General features: G+C 40.4%; 1 protein-coding gene across 1 annotated transcript in view; it reads right to left on the reverse strand.

Annotated features, from left to right (window-relative positions):
- Positions 1–7,031: 7,031 nt before the first annotated feature.
- CA8 (carbonic anhydrase 8) overlaps positions 7,032–16,867 on the reverse strand; it is a 50,068-nt gene continuing 40,232 nt past the window's right edge. The window contains exon 9 of the mRNA XM_075085089.1: positions 7,032–7,687. The gene's annotated coding sequence lies outside the window, so the exon portion shown is untranslated. The remainder of the gene's footprint in view (positions 7,688–16,867) is intronic.

Here is a 16,867-nt window from a genome sequence, read left to right on the forward strand (position 1 = left end):
AAAGAACCCACATGGCAAGGGAAGGAGTCTGATCAGAAGCAAGAGGAGGTTGTGTCTTGGAGCAAGCAAACAAAAGCAACACGATACAGGTGTCATGATACCTTGTAGGGAGGAGGCAGAGTTCAAATTTAAGGTTACAGGACATGGTAAATGATCCATTAATCTACCTCTGCAGTGATGCTCATTTAAGGTACTGCAGCTACTGCCTTTGCATAAACCAGTAATTTTCACAAATCCTCACAAACTTCGTTTATTCCCAAACTGTGAACACAAATAATAGGGACCTCGGAATCTGGGTGTCTGAACTCAAGCGATTCTCACTTTCCAGGTGGTGGCAAAATCCTTGAAAACAGAGGATTTTTCTTCCCTATCCCATTCTCAGCGCTTCAGCACAGCAAGCACCTAAGGAAGGGCTGCCCATCATTGTGCCTTGGGGAAGTCCTGTGAGAAAAGTGTTTATGCCAAACAGGTATGTCAACATCTGCTCATGCAGCGCACGCTTAGGCTGGGCTGTCCAATTGTTCGGGAAAGATGTGTGCATTGCTTTAACGTAATAAATTATTACCTTACCTTTATTATTATGGAGGAAGCCCTTGGAGACTATACTTGGGCTCACGGTGCTCGCAGCTCTCAGCTTTGCGTTTCCTAACAGCACCGACTGCATTAAAATCAAAAAGATGAGCTCCATTTTGCAAGTAAGAAGCAGAAAAAAACAGTGGGACTTCCTGAAGAGTTGGAGGCAAACCAGCACCAGAACTCACAGTGCTCCTCAAAGCCACTGGTGACTCCACTGCTGCCAGCCCCAACACCGTGAAGATCTCCCATGCAACTGCAGCGCTGCCAGGAGAGCTGTGCCCTGAGCCACAGATGAACCGAGCACCCGTGGGGGCCGCAGGACTGACTTCAGAGCCACCCGTGCTCCCGGGAACATCGCTACCACAGCCTGACTTGCAGCTCTCTTTGTTGAGGGTCACTGTTGCTTTGTGGCCCACATAACCCGCTTAACTGGAATTTGTGATGACTTACAGAGTGGCGATTTGGATTTGATTTCCAGCCTTTATTTGTGAATTTTATCTGAGTAGATGTGATCTCAACAAATGGCTTCATCTAGTTTTCTTTCCATTTCTAATAGAAACCAGCCTCAATTTTCATACATGTAATTTTTCTTGCAGAGTACCTTTTTGCCCACAGATCCTTCCTTGAAAAAAGGGCATAGGTCAGAAAAAAACAGCTGCCAAATTATGATGCAGAGAGATACACATACATACACAGATACGAATTTTCTTTGTTTGCCTTTTATGCTGGAGAACAAACCCTGCCTGAAGCTCTATGGTATGCAGACATCTAGTGGCTGGATAATATAGTGCAATTAAACCTCTTTACAGGACATCTTTAAAAATTTTGCAGTCACATCACCATCTGAAGGCCAGCTACCTTGGGTCCCGTTGAAAACAGATTCTTTGCCTCTGCAAGTCCTTTTTTCGTTCATTATGGCCATAGCCACGGTATTTTGAGATGCTCTGGCCTTTTGTGTTTGTAGGATTTCATTTTAAATTGTGTGGAACTGGGGTGGTCAAAACATAAATGCCAAGAAATCAGGAAGGTTCAAAATGCTGCAGCACATCTGCTAAATCGCAGCCTATAATTTCACACTGAGACTCATGCACTTGATAATCATTACTGGCTTTCCTGCCAAGAGCACACAGCTCTCAGGGTTTTTTGTGTTTGTTTTTGATTTGTCTCTTGAGTAAACATCTCCTTATCTATGTGAATTACTACATGTTTCTAAGCCATGAATAAATCTTTCCGCTACCTTTGGTTTGTATTTTTTTCTTCTTGCTCAGCCACACATACGATTATCCAACTAAAGAGACCAAGATTTTTCCTAATTATGATTCAAGATAATGAAATTCACTTCCAACTGACCTATAGTGCATAAAAAAAGACCTGGTATCTTCACAACATGAGGTTAAACACACATGTTCCAGAATTGCATTATACCTCCTATTTAAAATACTGCTGACATAGTGTATCACATGCAGTTGTGTGTGTTTCACGGACTTGTCATAGCTTTCATCTCTTTCATGCTCACCACAGTCAGATATTTACATGGAAGGCACTTGAGAAAGCACTGTTTGCAGTGTATATTTGATTTAAAGCCTAAGGGATGCATGGAGTTTATGTCTATGTAAGATCAAGATGTTTTTATCTCCATCTCAGACACAGACATCACCCTAAATAATAAGCATGAGAGTTGCTTATGCGCTTGAAGCTCCAGTCTTCTCAAGTGCTTCACTTTTAAAAAGAATGGCGTTTGTTTTATGACCTTATTTCTTTAATTACTTCCAGGGATGGAGGGGTAACCCAACACAGGGAACATAGTGAACAGTCAGGGACTAGGATAAGGATTGGTGTGTGCTGCCCAAGGAGGAGCAGCCAACTCCCTCGCACTGGTGGGAGAGGGGCAGGAGAGCAGCAGACTCAGGAACAAGGCTTGCCAGACATGATTTTCTGATCTCTGATTTGGGAGCTGGCTGTGAGTTAGTCAGCTGGTTTTACCCAACCCAGAAAGGACCACTTCCAACATAACCAAGTTGAGATGCAAATAGAGGAGGAACATTTCCAACCACATTCCTGCTAGAGAAAAAAAAAAAACCTTTTCTTCATCCTGTTTTTGCTTCATGCTATCTTTATGCTTTCTTTTTTCTTTGTTATTTAAAACTTAAACAGCTCATTGTGTACTTCATAGGGCAAGTTATTTTCAGGTTTATCTAATATTCTCAGCCCCATCTTCAGTTGTTTGCCTAGTATCTGGGGAGGAGAAGGGCATCTTTGGATCAGCATGGGGTCAGGCTTTGGGGAAGACCAAGCAGTAATGAAGAGCTGCCACCACCTCTGTCCACAGCATGGTAAGAACACCGGTGAGAAGGATGTGAAGATACTGGACAGAAGGGTCACAAAAAATGACCCAGCAAGGAAAAACAAACCTTGCAATAGAACAAATAATCTTATCAATTTTATCAGGGAGAAGACTTGAACCGGTGACCTGACTACTGAGTCAATGCTGGGTTTTTAACTTTGCAGATAAAGTCATAACAAGTTCTCCTGGACAAGGACCACATGCGTTGCCGTGCAATATGAAGAGTCTCTCTCTAAAATGTCTGACTGGTGAATCTTTTTCTTATTCCTGGCATCATACAGATAGTCAGTCTATGATCAGATGGAAATATCCCTCAGGTGATACAGGGGAGAAGGCAATTGAAAAGCAAGAGTAAAGATAAGTTCATTAATACATCTGAAGCATTCAAATGAGTACTGTAAGAGAGAAAGCCCCATGAGAAAATGAATTATTATGTCTTCAGAGCAAATCTTGAACAGCATTCAGAATAAAGGACCTGGGTCTGAATAATGAATAATGGGGGAAAAGAGAAGGGAACAGGACTTTAACACATGTTCACTAAGCAAAGGGAAAAATATCCAATCATACACATACCAACAGTATATGTATAGTGCTGGTGAACTGATGCTAGGCACACAGACTTCATACTGGAATTTCCTAGCTTTAATTAGAAGTTCTAAAATTAATTTTAAATTGCCCTTCTTTTAAAAATAGTTTTTCTATGTATAGCATTCTAAAGATACAAATATACACACAGAATTGTGCTTACAATGACAGCTACAATTTAATAAATAAATGTGCACACAAACATTCCCAAACACGTCCTGCGTGGTCCAGCCTCAGGAGGTGTGGTGGGCAGTTCTCCAGCTGCCTGATATTTCAGCAGGCAGCACTGATGTATAAAGGTAGAACACATCTCAAAGTTTGACTCCATGGCTGATGATGCCACTGTGAAACCCAGCCAAGGAGGAAAAGCTCTTTCAGAGTCCTCAACCCTAAAAGAGTTTTTCCCTCTTCCTCTGCAGCCATCATTCACCATGGGGTCCCCCATTTCTACAGGGAAGGAAGCTTCTCCTCATTCTCACTGGACTTGATGGGACACCATGAGAGGATTAACTTGCACAAGGCCATTACTGCACCAGTGCTGTGCCCACCAGTCAAACTCAACGGAGGCAAGTCTGAGCGTAAGGCAGCTGCACCCTGGCAGGTTCTGGAGAACACTGATTTGCATGACTTCTTATGAAGCTGCCTGTGCATGGATCTCCCCCTCATTGCTTCTGCAGTCTCAGCAAAATTCAACTGGAATGTCTCAGTAAATTTTTTTCTTTATGTTGCCTTGTTTTTAAGCACTTTTAACTCGTGAGCAAAGGTAGCCTTCAGTTACCCTCTGGGATTCAGGAAAACCAATGAATCAACCTTTAAGAGACAGACAGGGATGCTGGCCAGGGACCACCCTTACTTCCTCTTAGTGTCCTAGTTCACACCTGTGTCTATACTCAGCTACCATACCATGCTTGGCACTGTAATGTCTGGGATCAAGCTGATCCTTCAGTCCACACCAATATATGCCTGGTCACCTCACAGGTGTATTTTAGGAACAGACCTAGTGTTCATTATTGCTCCACCTAAGCCTTGATGTTCATGCAAAGGACCTGTGAGAGCTAGGGCAGAAGGCAGCCGTTAGGGAGGCATGGTGCTAAGAGGCTCCTCTGATCTGAACAGGCAGGAGCCCAGGATCACAGCCCCGGGTGCAAAGTACATCGCACCATAGTCTGAAGTCAAGCTAAGAGCTTAAAGCCTCTGAGCTTTCCAGGGAGATCCAGAAAACTCCAGAGGAACCCAAAGAATGTGTCACCTGCAGCAGGGAGGTCATCAACTGCAGACATCCTGCCCCAACTCACCTGCCTTCTCCTAAGGGCTGGATTTCTTCTCATTCCCAATATCTTCCTAAAGTTTACTAGAGGGCTGCAGAGCCAGTTTTTACCTCATGAGACACATAGCTGCTTTTAACTATTATGTCATAAATTTCTTGATCAACAAGTGTGTAACTGCTCAACACCTCTTGGAAACTTCTAATTCACATTTCAAATAAACCTTTAAAATAATGTGGAGCATCACACACATTAATACTTACCTTTAAATATACTTCCAGTGCAGACAGCAATCTGATTCAGAAGAATTTTAGTGGCTGTAGGCTTGAAGAGGAAATTATTAATTTAGGGTCTTACACTACCCACCTTTATCAGTTTTTATGATTTCTTAAAAATGTTAATTCAAAGGCAGGCATACAGAATTCCAACTGGAGAGTAGCAGAGCCTCGCCACACTCAATAAAACCTCTCATGAGTGCAGCATAACTGAAGTAATACACAGAGAGCCCTTCCTGCAAATTCCTCCCTGCAGATTCCTACCGAAACCAGAAAGACTAATTTAACTTTTTCCAACATACCACGAATGTGGGTTGACCAATCTGTAATTAGCATGGGTGTGTTTTATGAATGAATTTGTTGTTATGATTAGATCTGCTTCTAAAGACAAAATACAGTTATAAATATTTTTAATAGTGGGTTGTTTTTTTTTCTTTCAAAGCCAAGCCTAGAAAAAAGTCTGACAAATGTTGAGACAAATTTTCTAACCTCAATTCCTCAGTAGCAGTATTTATACGACTAGAAGTTCACTGCACAAGGCAATGCAAGAAAGAACAGCAAACACAGGAAGGGAGCACAGGAAAGGGAAATAATGGACTTCAATTTTTTGGTGGAGACATTACATCATTTGCTTTGCAAATGTATCTGTATTTCACAGCCAGAATAATATCAACCAGCTAAAAGGAACACATTTATTTAGAGAATAAATCTAGTTCAGATTTCATCATAATGTCAATATTTGCCGTATTAATACTAGAGTTCCTCTCAGTTAACACTCAGTAGTTAATAATATGTTGTGTGCAAAGGGAAAAGATCTTCCAAATGAACTGTGCATATAACCTGGGAATTGCCAGCTTCAGAATATAGTTAACTCCACTTTTGGAGGGTTCATTCATTGCTGGGTGCAAGGAAATAGAAATAGGTCTTCAACTGGTGGAAACCAGTTGAATTCCACCTCACAGGGCTTTGTTTTGCGTTTGGGTTTTTTCCCCCCCCCAGGATTTTAGTACCAAACCTGACAACTAGGACAAATTATCCAGCTCCTGTCAAACACTGGAGAGCCCAGCCTAGCCGTTGCCAGCCATTGCAGCAGACTTTATGAAGACTCCTCCCTGCCCATGGCAAGATGTGGACCCGTGGGAGGCCAGGCTCTGGTGACCAGCGTGTTGGGGTTGGGCTGTGGCTGAAGCTGCCTGGGGAATCATTGCTGAAGGTAGAGGGACAGCAGCTGGTGAAGCTGCTGCATGGATATTATGGAAGTGCTGGGGACATTGCAGATGGAATGTGTGGTTTTGGCCAGCACTGAGATCTTGAACTCCTTGACTAGATAATGGGGTTATGCTTCATTAGATTTGTGTAGAAGGTGGAGAGGGTCTTCCTTAAACATCATCCTAAGAAATAAAAGTTTCTAAAGGCCCAAGGAGGCATTTGCCAATTGCTACTCTGCTTAGCCCAAAATAAACAGATGACTTCATGGTGGGCTGCTTGCTGTATATTTTCTATGCATATACTGCAATATGTGCTGTCAAGGGCAGCTGTGTGGCTCTCGAAACGAAGCACATTTCTGCAGTACACACACTTATGAACACATGAAGCAATCAGCAGTATCTGCATAAAACTGCCCTCCTCATGCTAGTAAACTGGACCTCATCAATAGCTATGGGAATCAAAGCTACTTCCCACCACATTATTGACTCTGTCCTTCAGATCTTGGTGTTTTGCAGGAATCAGAAGCTATGACTAGCTGGCTTCGACTACTGTTCTATCATCTGTTCAGTCAGATGTGTCATGTGTGGCCCAGCGTGGCAATCCCCATGCTGTGCGGTGAGCTCAGGACACGCAGAGCAGGTCCCCAAACCACCAACCTCAGTAATGTACAGAAGCAAACAGAACTGCCATAACTCACAGGAGAACAAAGAATGATCATTTTCTGCCTGAATCGAACATTTCTTTGCAAAGTTCCATGACTGACCAAGTAGAAAATAATCCAGATGATTCTGTTTATTGTTACATAGGTTAATTTTCCTTATTTCAAAATGGTCCTTTATTTCATTAAGTTTCCTAGTAACGCAAAGTCATTCAGCTTTATTCAGATTAACCATGGTAAGTGCATAGGTTTAGCAGAGGAGCATTCCTTTCTGCCCAAAAAATAATTCTGAATCTGTATAGTACTTTCTCTGAACAAGCAATGTTTTTCTTAGCTTTATAGAATGCACCACCCCTCTACAGAAAAGATGGTTACTGATGGCACAAGAGATGATACAGAATAAAATTAAATCTAACTTTCAAAACAATAATAAGATTTTCTGCATATTAACATTAATATCAAGCTTAAAACTAGTACTATTTGGACCACAGACCACTATTGAATGCTATGGCAAGGAAATTATCTAAGCAATGATAATTACCATTTAAAAATAGTTAACAGTGTGAACTGGAAGATTTAATGTGTTTTCTTCTTTTAATGTACAGCCCCATTCCCAGAATCTCACTGGACTCTGCGGACAGACCAACTGTCAAAGCTGTCTATCAAGGCTGAATTAGATGAAGACAAACAATACAGGCTTTGTGGTTCAACTGAAGCGCTTCAGAAGTTTCCATTTGTCATCCGAGGGCACTGTGGGAGCATTGTCTTCCCCCCTCTGAAAAGAGAATGGAACAATTATGTTACTGAAATTCCTCCGTAGTGGGTCTGAAAGACTTTATGTCCAGCCAGGGAGACAGGGAAAACTAAAAACAGGGATTTCATGACAGCAGGTGGGGGCAGTTTCAGGGTATATACTTCAGTGACATAATGGTCCTGATTCTTCTCTTTCAGGGTAAAGCCAGTGCTGGAAGATTTACTAGCAATGGAGGAAATGGCAATAAAAACGCAAAGTTAAATGCAGCAGTAAAATTATTAACTTAAAACAAGGCTTTCCAATTGGCTTTCTGAAATAATCAGGTAACTGATTTTAATGTGGAGAGCATGGCAGTAAACTAGAAAGGAAAACATACTAGTCACAGAGAATTTTTTACTGTTTGCCATTTTAGGGACCCTACCAAGTGAAGTGCTGAGTATGCAACTCTCATGGGAGTCAGGTGGGCTCAGGAGATAGAAAGCAATCACCCAAATTGTCCCTCCTAATAGCAGTAATACTCTTATTCATTAGCAGCAGAGAAAAATCAATACTTAGTTTCCTGCAAACACACATTCATGTGCTTCAGCACAACCTTAGGAAATCAGCTGCTCAGGTTGCCCCAGTGCTCTCAGTTCAGAAGCAGTAGGTATGAGAATGCCAAATCATTTCATTCTGTTGTACTAATAATCTCACTTTTTCCTGAGGTTATTTTAGTGCCAACTATAGCTCAGTACATACACACAAAAAATCAGCAGGTGCTTGGGTGCAAATGGTCACCCAGGCCTACAACTGCTTGCAGGGTCAACACACCTCTAGAGAGTTCCCACTCTTTTTCTTAAAAAGGAAGGGAGTTTAGAGGCTGTCAGTCACGAGCAGCACTGCTAAGAAGTCAGTGTCTACCCACGAGACAATCTGTGCCATGATTTCCATGTGCTCCCTGGTTATCATCCAATACCCCCCAAAATTAAGGTGTCTGGCAGCAGGACCATTTGATGGTCAACTTGAAGAACTTTCTACCAGCTGTCTTCTAAGGGAGGGTGTAAGCTCTTCACAAAGCAGCACGTCTTAGTTACAGTGCAGCTGGTTTCAGCCACAGTTACACTTTGTAATAGGACAGAGCATTCTCAGTTCTACCTGGGGTTTGGTATGAAGGTATAACACAAAAAAACCCACCATGTAATAATAATAATTTATTCTCTGTCTCTGGAAAAAACTCTTGGCACGTTTTTCAGTGGGTTATGGGTATGAGGATGCAAGCGCCTCCCTGAAGTGAACAGAAAGGTTCCTCGTGTGGACGGAAGATACTGGATCTGGGAATTAGACTGAAAAATCTGACTGAGTAAGATCAAAAGAGACCCAAAACTTTGTGATCTTAAGTTTCCAAATAAGCAAACTAACATTGTGACACAGTGACACTTTCTCAATCTCAATTAGTGCTAAACTAATTAACAAAACTGTTTTATACACTGCAGTGAGTAGTATCTCTCTTCTTTCTTGGATAATCCCTAGTGTGATGTAAGGGTGATTGAGTATCTAATTACACCTTAATTGAATGCACATTTTGTACATTTTTCACTAGTTCAAGCTCAATGCTTTTGGTCCAAAAATCAAAGTCAGTGAAATTAAGTTGAACTGGGATTTGGCAGCTATTGTATAAATGGATTACTTTTGGAAAGGAGCCTAATTATGAGCCAGTCTGAAGATTTCAGTTGTGTTTGTTATAGAAATACTTAACATATTGTCTGACAAAAGACTGATTATATATATTGGTAGTGTTGGTACCCATGTTCACCCTTTATTCCTGTTTAAGAGTAATTTTTCTACCATGCTAAATTAATAGCACTGTTCCATAATATATGTGGTCAAGCAACACACTGCAGGCTAAAGGTTTATGTAGATACCTGCTTCTCTTACTCTTCTGGAAAGTTTTTGGAAATGTAATAATTGAGCTAAAATTGTACAAATGGGCATGTGTATTTTAATCAGAAAATTGCCTAGATGCCTTGCTTGTCTATACATTATATTTCTGCCTCTGAAATTTCCTTTGCTTGGGTTGAGTCCTATATATACACACAGAGTCCAACAGCTTCTGGTGGCGTCCTCTACAGATCAGGCAACCATTCCCAAAGAAAAGCTTTCAGGATCAATGCCATAAAGTGTAAATACCTGGGAAAGATGAGACCTACTATCACAACACCCATGGTTTAAAAAAAAAGAAATATTAACAGGGTCATTCAAAATTCAGAAATCATTCTCATAATGTAAAAAAATCATTATGTTTCCAAGAATACTTATTTTTAATTCTTTCATATAACAACTTTGTGTACTTTGATTCCTCAGGGAGAATAAATTTTTTTGTACAAAACTGGGATAAATGCAAGTCTGTAACTTTATCTCAGAAACAAGGAGCAGCAGCATGAGCAAAGATAGGGCCAAGCTGGTATATTTTTAAGAACCAAAGGTCCAAATGTTCCCATAGTAATAGACAGAACATATTTAAAAGAGAAGATATAAGAAAACTTCAGTGAAAAGGATTATTTTTCAAAGCCTTCCAAAAGTGTTGAGAAAGTGCAAATAAATAGACTATGGAGATATGAAATAGGATGGCCACGATAATATGACTTTCCATCTGATAGGGAGGAAATAAGATACTCCACGGCAGCAGCCTTAAGTCAAGACCACTACACAAGATCAAAAGCTTTCTTTGGCTACTTAAAAGTAGTCAATCTGCTTTCTGAAGAGCTTTTCCACCTCTTTTCTCTTACCATATTCCTTACCATTATTGTCTCACACAACATCTCGATTTTTTTCTTTTCAGAAGCATCTTGCCTTCTCCTCCTTAACACTAGGTTAAACCAAAAAGTTTAAGAGTTTAAAAAATATCAAAGGCAAAAACCACTTTAACACTAACTACACATTACCATTATCCTATACCTTCCTAAAAACAGCACCTGAAAGTATGGTCAGGCATGGATTCAGAGTGTCTCAGAAAAAAGAACTACCTTATGAATCCTTATCTTTCCTGAAACACTTTGCATTCCTTCCATGAAAAGGTCACAATTTATTGAGTCTACATTTAGTTCTGTGGGCATTTAACAATGTCTAGCTAACTAAAGCGCACCTTTGTTTCCCTTGAGCTCTGGGGATGCATAAAAATCTTTTAAAAATTACAGTAAGTTTTGCTTTGTAGCACTGCTCTGTCATAAACTGTGGTGTTAGTCATAAAACGTTGCTAACAACAATCACTGCTGGCATTCTCTTCCTTGAGTGAAAATTACCAGTTGCAAAAACATTTTCAGTAACCCAAATAACTTGGTCGGTTTTGTTTGCTATTTGTTTTCAAAACATTGCTGTCTGCTTAGGAAGAGTTTGTTTGCATACTTTGATTACATTGTTTTCATCTAGATGAAATAATTAGAATTACAAATTCCAATAAGAGTAAGGACCTGTGACTACCTGGATCTTCAGTTTCAATGGAGTAATGATGTTCTGCTTAAAACTCCCCGTGTGATTTCATCTGGGTAAAACGGAGTGCACTCCTACTGCCTAACATGTATAACGTTGCTGAAGGAGGAATGCATATTGTAGGCTTTCTTCTCTGTCTGTGGTCCAACACATGTACCTGTATGCCTTTCTAATATCCTTGACATTTGAGAGCTGTTACATTACTGTATTTCACATGTACTAATCTGGAGTCTATATTTTAAAAAACAGGTGTAATTTTATCGAAGTTGATTTAAGCTTCCTACCATTTTGCCTCACCACAAATTTGCAGCATTTTCCCAGTAAATGAAAATAACATGGCAGAGTTTCAGTGTGTATTCAGACTCTAGCTTTTGTGTTGAAATTGCCAATATACATGCTGTGAGCATGTTTTTTATGACAGGCACTCCTGGCTACATTATCACTTCCCAAGTAGCAGCATACAAACCATACATGGTTTATGGTAAGGCAGCTGGAAATTATACCCTCAAAATGCTTTTCACAAAAAAGCTGATGACAAAAGTGCATTGTAGCTAGCAAAGAATGTGTGATGCTGATAGAGAGTCACAGATCAAGAAATTCAGGAGCCCTTGTCAGCGTGACGTACCTTATTTGAAGCATAAGAAGGGGTCTGATTCCTAGGCTACCTTATGATTTTTTAGCTTTGAAAAGAAAGCACAGTATTTTGTTTCTTCTTTGCTGCTCCTTTACACGCTAAGGGATTTCAGCTGTCTTCCATTCCTCCACCAATATTTGTGTATTTCTAAGAGCTCAGTAAAGGATTGAATAAGGACAATTCCAATATGGTACTCATTTTAGAAACAGAACTCAAAATGGTTTTCTTCCTCATTTAGGGCTTGACCACTCCCTATAGTGATGCTCTGGCCTGGACACAACAAACTCCTACTACAGCAGTGCCCAGCCTATGACTCTTGGGCTGCCTGTGGCTACCAAATCCCTAAACGGTGGCAGTCAGTGACAGTGGTATGTCACACGAGCAACAAAAGTGGTTTGCTACTCACTAATTTGAATCATCAGCCATGGGAAAACAGTCAGGCTGACATTACAGGGTTCATTTCCAATCTCAGTGCATACCCCATTCCCTGCTATTACAACGGAGCATTGAGAAGCAACCTGAAAAGGCACCATCTTTCAGCCATTCCTGAAGCTCTTGGTCCTCTGAACACTCCAAAAGTTTTGGTATGTTTCCAGTAGGTCTCCGATTATGGTGTGTGGCTCACAAGCCAAAGGTCTTTGTCCCTCTGTTCTACAGTCACGCACTCAAATGTAAGCACATTCTCAAGTACTCTGAAGTGGCAGCAGAGCGTTAAGCACTATACATAAGCTCTTAAAAACAGGAGAACAACAGTTGGTTTTGTTGACAACATAAAGCTGAGTTTCTTTCAAAGACAGAAACTTAACAATTAAACCAACCACATTTTAAGCACAAAACCTAAATTCATGGAGACACACAATGACTGATGAAAAATCACTTGCTGAGAAGCAGCATAAAGACTCGTATTTCATCAAATCTAGGAAGTTGGTGTTTGTATTTCTAAAGAACTAGCGTTGATAATCTTTGTGTTCTTTTTTTTTTAAACCAGGAAAAAGAGAAGAATGGTCAGAGTAGTCTAATGATGCATGGCTGCTGAAAGATCACTCCAGCTCTGGGTCTACACAACTGGAAAGCGTAAAATCCCCAAGTGTTGGAACTTCCGCGGAACAACTTGTTTGTGAACTTCAGGAACTACAAAGGCTACTAGTAAACTGAGAGTAAAGACAAATATTGATTGGTAATTTAAACCTCCATTCAAATGCAAAGTTCACTGAGATCTGCTTAGGCAAAGAAATACAGACCATAGCACCATGCCACTCTTACCTCCATTTCTCAAAGGCAAGGCGCAGCTCCACAGCTCACTCTGTATTTGAATGCCCTTTCATATTCTGTAATCTACTGTTACCATACAATGTGCAGTGCCACGAAGAGGCGAGTGCACCACTACCTGTTTAGCACTAGCTCAGTCCCACTGGCAACACTGATCCCCTGTTTAATGCTCTTGTGACAGCAGAACTATGCCGCTCAGCAGCTTCGAAAGCAAGTAATTTGCACTACCCACTCACTAAACACACAGGATACAGTCACCACATTGCTCTCTCTCCTTACTGTGAAACTAATGCTGTGCCAACTTCTGCTTGTCTGCTCAGACCTCTCAATATCATGCAGACAGTCTCTGCAGAATCAGGTATGCAGTCGCTGTTCCTCCCACCCTAAATTATTCCTTCCTGTTCCTCAGGCCTAGCACAACCTTGATATTTTAATGATGTCATTTATTTTTTTACCTCTAATCTTGAATGTACAGCTAGGAAAATGGTAATTATAATAAGGATGGAGTTTAATCTAAATTAATTTCTGTTATCATAATTTACAGGACAATGGACAAACTTATAGCTACTGACAATCTGAGGTCTACCAAAGATGTATGTGTATGTCTGAATGTATACATGCATTTGTGTATATAAAAATAGATGATTTTTCAGGAATTTCTGAATCAGTCACAAAAGAAATTCTTAGGAGAACTGGAGTAATGTAGATAGGTAGATAGAGTGTATATATATAGATTAAACATATTATTATTAACGTGTAACTATTATAGTAAATAGATTAAGTTGTGTCTGGGATGCACACTTTTGAGACAACACATTGAAGACCGAATTCTTTAGTTTGTTGGTTATGCTCAGTGGAAAGTAAATGTAAGCTTATCACTTTCAAAAGAAAATACTCCTTCAATATAACTTCAGCAAGTTATTTTTTAGAACAAGGTCTTACTATCCTATATTAAAAGCATCTCATTGATTTCAATGACTTCTGTACCAGGCACTTATTTAACCTCTGTCATGGTTTTAGCTGGGATAGAGTTAATTTTCTTCACTGCAGCTGGCATAGTGCTGTGCTTTGGACTTAATATGAAAACAATGTTGATAACACACCGATGTTTTAGTTGTTGCTGGGTAGGGCTGATACTAGTCAAGGACTTTTCCAGCTTCCCGTGCTCTGCTGGGTGCACAAGAAGCCGGGAGGGGAGGGGGCACAGCTAAGAGAGCGGATTCAAACTGGCCAAAGGGATATTCCATATCATGTAACATCATGCCCAGTATGTTAACTGGGAGGAGCTGGCGGGAGAAGGGAGGCAGCAATCACAGCTCGGGGACAGGCAGCATCAGTCAGCAGGTGGTGAGCAGTTGTATCGTTTCTGTTTCTGGTTTTTTTTTTCCTTTTTTCCTTTTCCTTTTTATTATAATTATTGTTATTGCTATAATAATCATCATTATTAACACTATTATTTTATTGTAATTATTAAACCGTTTTTATCTCAACCCACAAGTTTTTTTTCCTTTTGCTTTTGCTCTTCCGATTCTCTCCCCCAACCCACAGGTTTTTTTTCCTTTTGCTTTTGCTCTTCCGATTCTCTCCCCCAACCCACAGGGGTGAGGGGAGTGAGCGAGCAGCTGCGTGGTGTTTAGTTGCCGACTGGGGCTGAACCACTACAACCTCTTCCTAGTAAATGAGAGCAATGCCATTTAACTATCCTATGCATGGAATCATGCTTCTACACTCTGATTTATAAAGGGATGAAGACATGTAGGCATGCTATACTAATTCAGTATTATTACCAATTCAAGTTGATATTCTAGTGTTTGAAATCAGACATCTTGCTCATTCACAGATAAAGCTGTTCCACTGATGTAATAGAGGAGAAAGGCGTGTCTATCAAATCAATTACATGTAAAGCAACAAGGATTAAAGAGAGGGTAATAAATCCATTAGAAACCACAAATGATCCTGTCTTCAGTGAAGAATACACTACTGAAAAAGAACTTATCCATTAGGCAAGGCGGCAAGCCCCATAATAAAATAGCCTGCTGGTATAATCACAATTCACATGTTTAAAAATAGTGAGTCAGGACTGAAATTACCAAAAAACTAGCCTTTAATAAAATGGAAGATTTAAGGTTTTTCTTATTTGATTTCTAAGAGTGGTAGCATTTGATGTCCCCATTGTTAAGCTTTGCTGTATAACAATAAGAATTACAAATCTTTTTCCAAGATCACCCGAGACTATCAAGAAAAACCCTGGTGCCCATAGGAAGGGCTCTGAGTCAAGTATGAAGTATCAAAAAAACTAGTGGTTAACACTAAGGAAGTCACAATGTCATTCTTTTTCTCTTTTCTTTCAGAAAAGGATCTGGACATCCTGGTAAACAAGCTGAACATCAGCTAATAATGCACCTATGCAACAAAGTATGCCAAGGGCCTCCTGGGCTGGGAAAAGGATTGCCAGAAGGTGGAGGGAGAAGATCCTTCACTCCTACTCAGCACTGATGAAACATCTGGAGCACTGGGTCCAGTTCTGGGTTTCCCAGTTCAAAACAAACATGGACATACTAGTGTGAGTCCAGCAACAGGTCACAAAGACAAGGGATTGGAGCACCTGTCATAGAAGGATAGGCTGAGAGCAGGGACTGTTCAGCCTCAAGAAGAGATGTTTCAAGAGGTATCTTATCAATATGTATGAATACTTTACAGGAACAAGTACAGAAGATGGTACCAGACTCTTCAGTGGTATCCAGTGGAAGGACAAGAGGCAATGGTACAAATTTAAATGCATGAAATTTCATTTATAATTAAGAAAAATCTTTTCCCCTGCAAAGGTGGTCAAACACAGGTACAGGTTGCTCAAAGAGGTTGTGGAGTCTTCATCCTTATGATATTCAAAACCCAGCTGGACATGGCCCTGAGCAACCCGCTGTAGTTAATGCTACTTTGAGAAGAGGATTGGACTAGTAGATCTCCAGAGGTACCTTCCAACAACAACTATTCTGTGATTCTATTGTTCTTCACTGTCCAAAACTGAACTCAATTTTTTCACCATCCATGTCTGAAAGCGAATCTGTACTGAGCTTTCCCTCCAAATTCCTTAACACCTGACCAGTTCTATCACTACTGGATATGACCTCATGAGGTTAGAAATAAGAAAAAATATAGCTTTTTCAAAAGAAACGTGAAAACTTTGGCAACTGCAGGAGAAAGGATGTAAAGGCTGTTCTCTGAGGGATGTATTTAAAAAACACACACATAACAGAGTCCAAAGACTCATTAACCCCAGGTTATAGGAGAGAGATGCATCTTTAGGAGAAAAGCAGAGTCAAAAGAGGCCAACTAGATAGAAAATTTATTCTAAGTTACAGAAAGCAGCAAAGCTACAAAGTTGTACATGTTTTGTCCTCCCAAAGGCTCCCTTTAGAGACTAGCCAAACTTTGTTCTAGAACTGAAGGCAGGTATTTAGAGATCTGGGCTTTCCCATGATGGAGGAACATTTTAAAAAAAAAAAGTTTTTTACCTGAGATTACACACCATGATGTATCATGTCACCTCTGCCTTCAGTTTGACAAACTACCACAAATTGCATCAAAGATCAACATATGCCATTTGATCAAAAGCCACAAAGGGCTCAGTTCTGTCAAGGTTTCAATCAAGGCTGAAGAGCAGACATCCTGAAGATTTGTCAGCATTGCATGCATAGAGCTTGCATTCTCATGCAGTTAAAACTGATGAGACCTTTCAAGCAACCTCTTTCTACTCCTGTGTATGCAACACTTACGGAAACATTTGTCTCTTCCTTTCCCTGACAGAGGGGTGAGGTCATGGAAAACTAATG

The sequence above is a fragment of the Phalacrocorax aristotelis genome, chromosome 2 (genome assembly GCF_949628215.1).
Source record: "Phalacrocorax aristotelis chromosome 2, bGulAri2.1, whole genome shotgun sequence".
NCBI classification, from domain to species: Eukaryota; Metazoa; Chordata; class Aves; order Suliformes; family Phalacrocoracidae; genus Phalacrocorax; species Phalacrocorax aristotelis.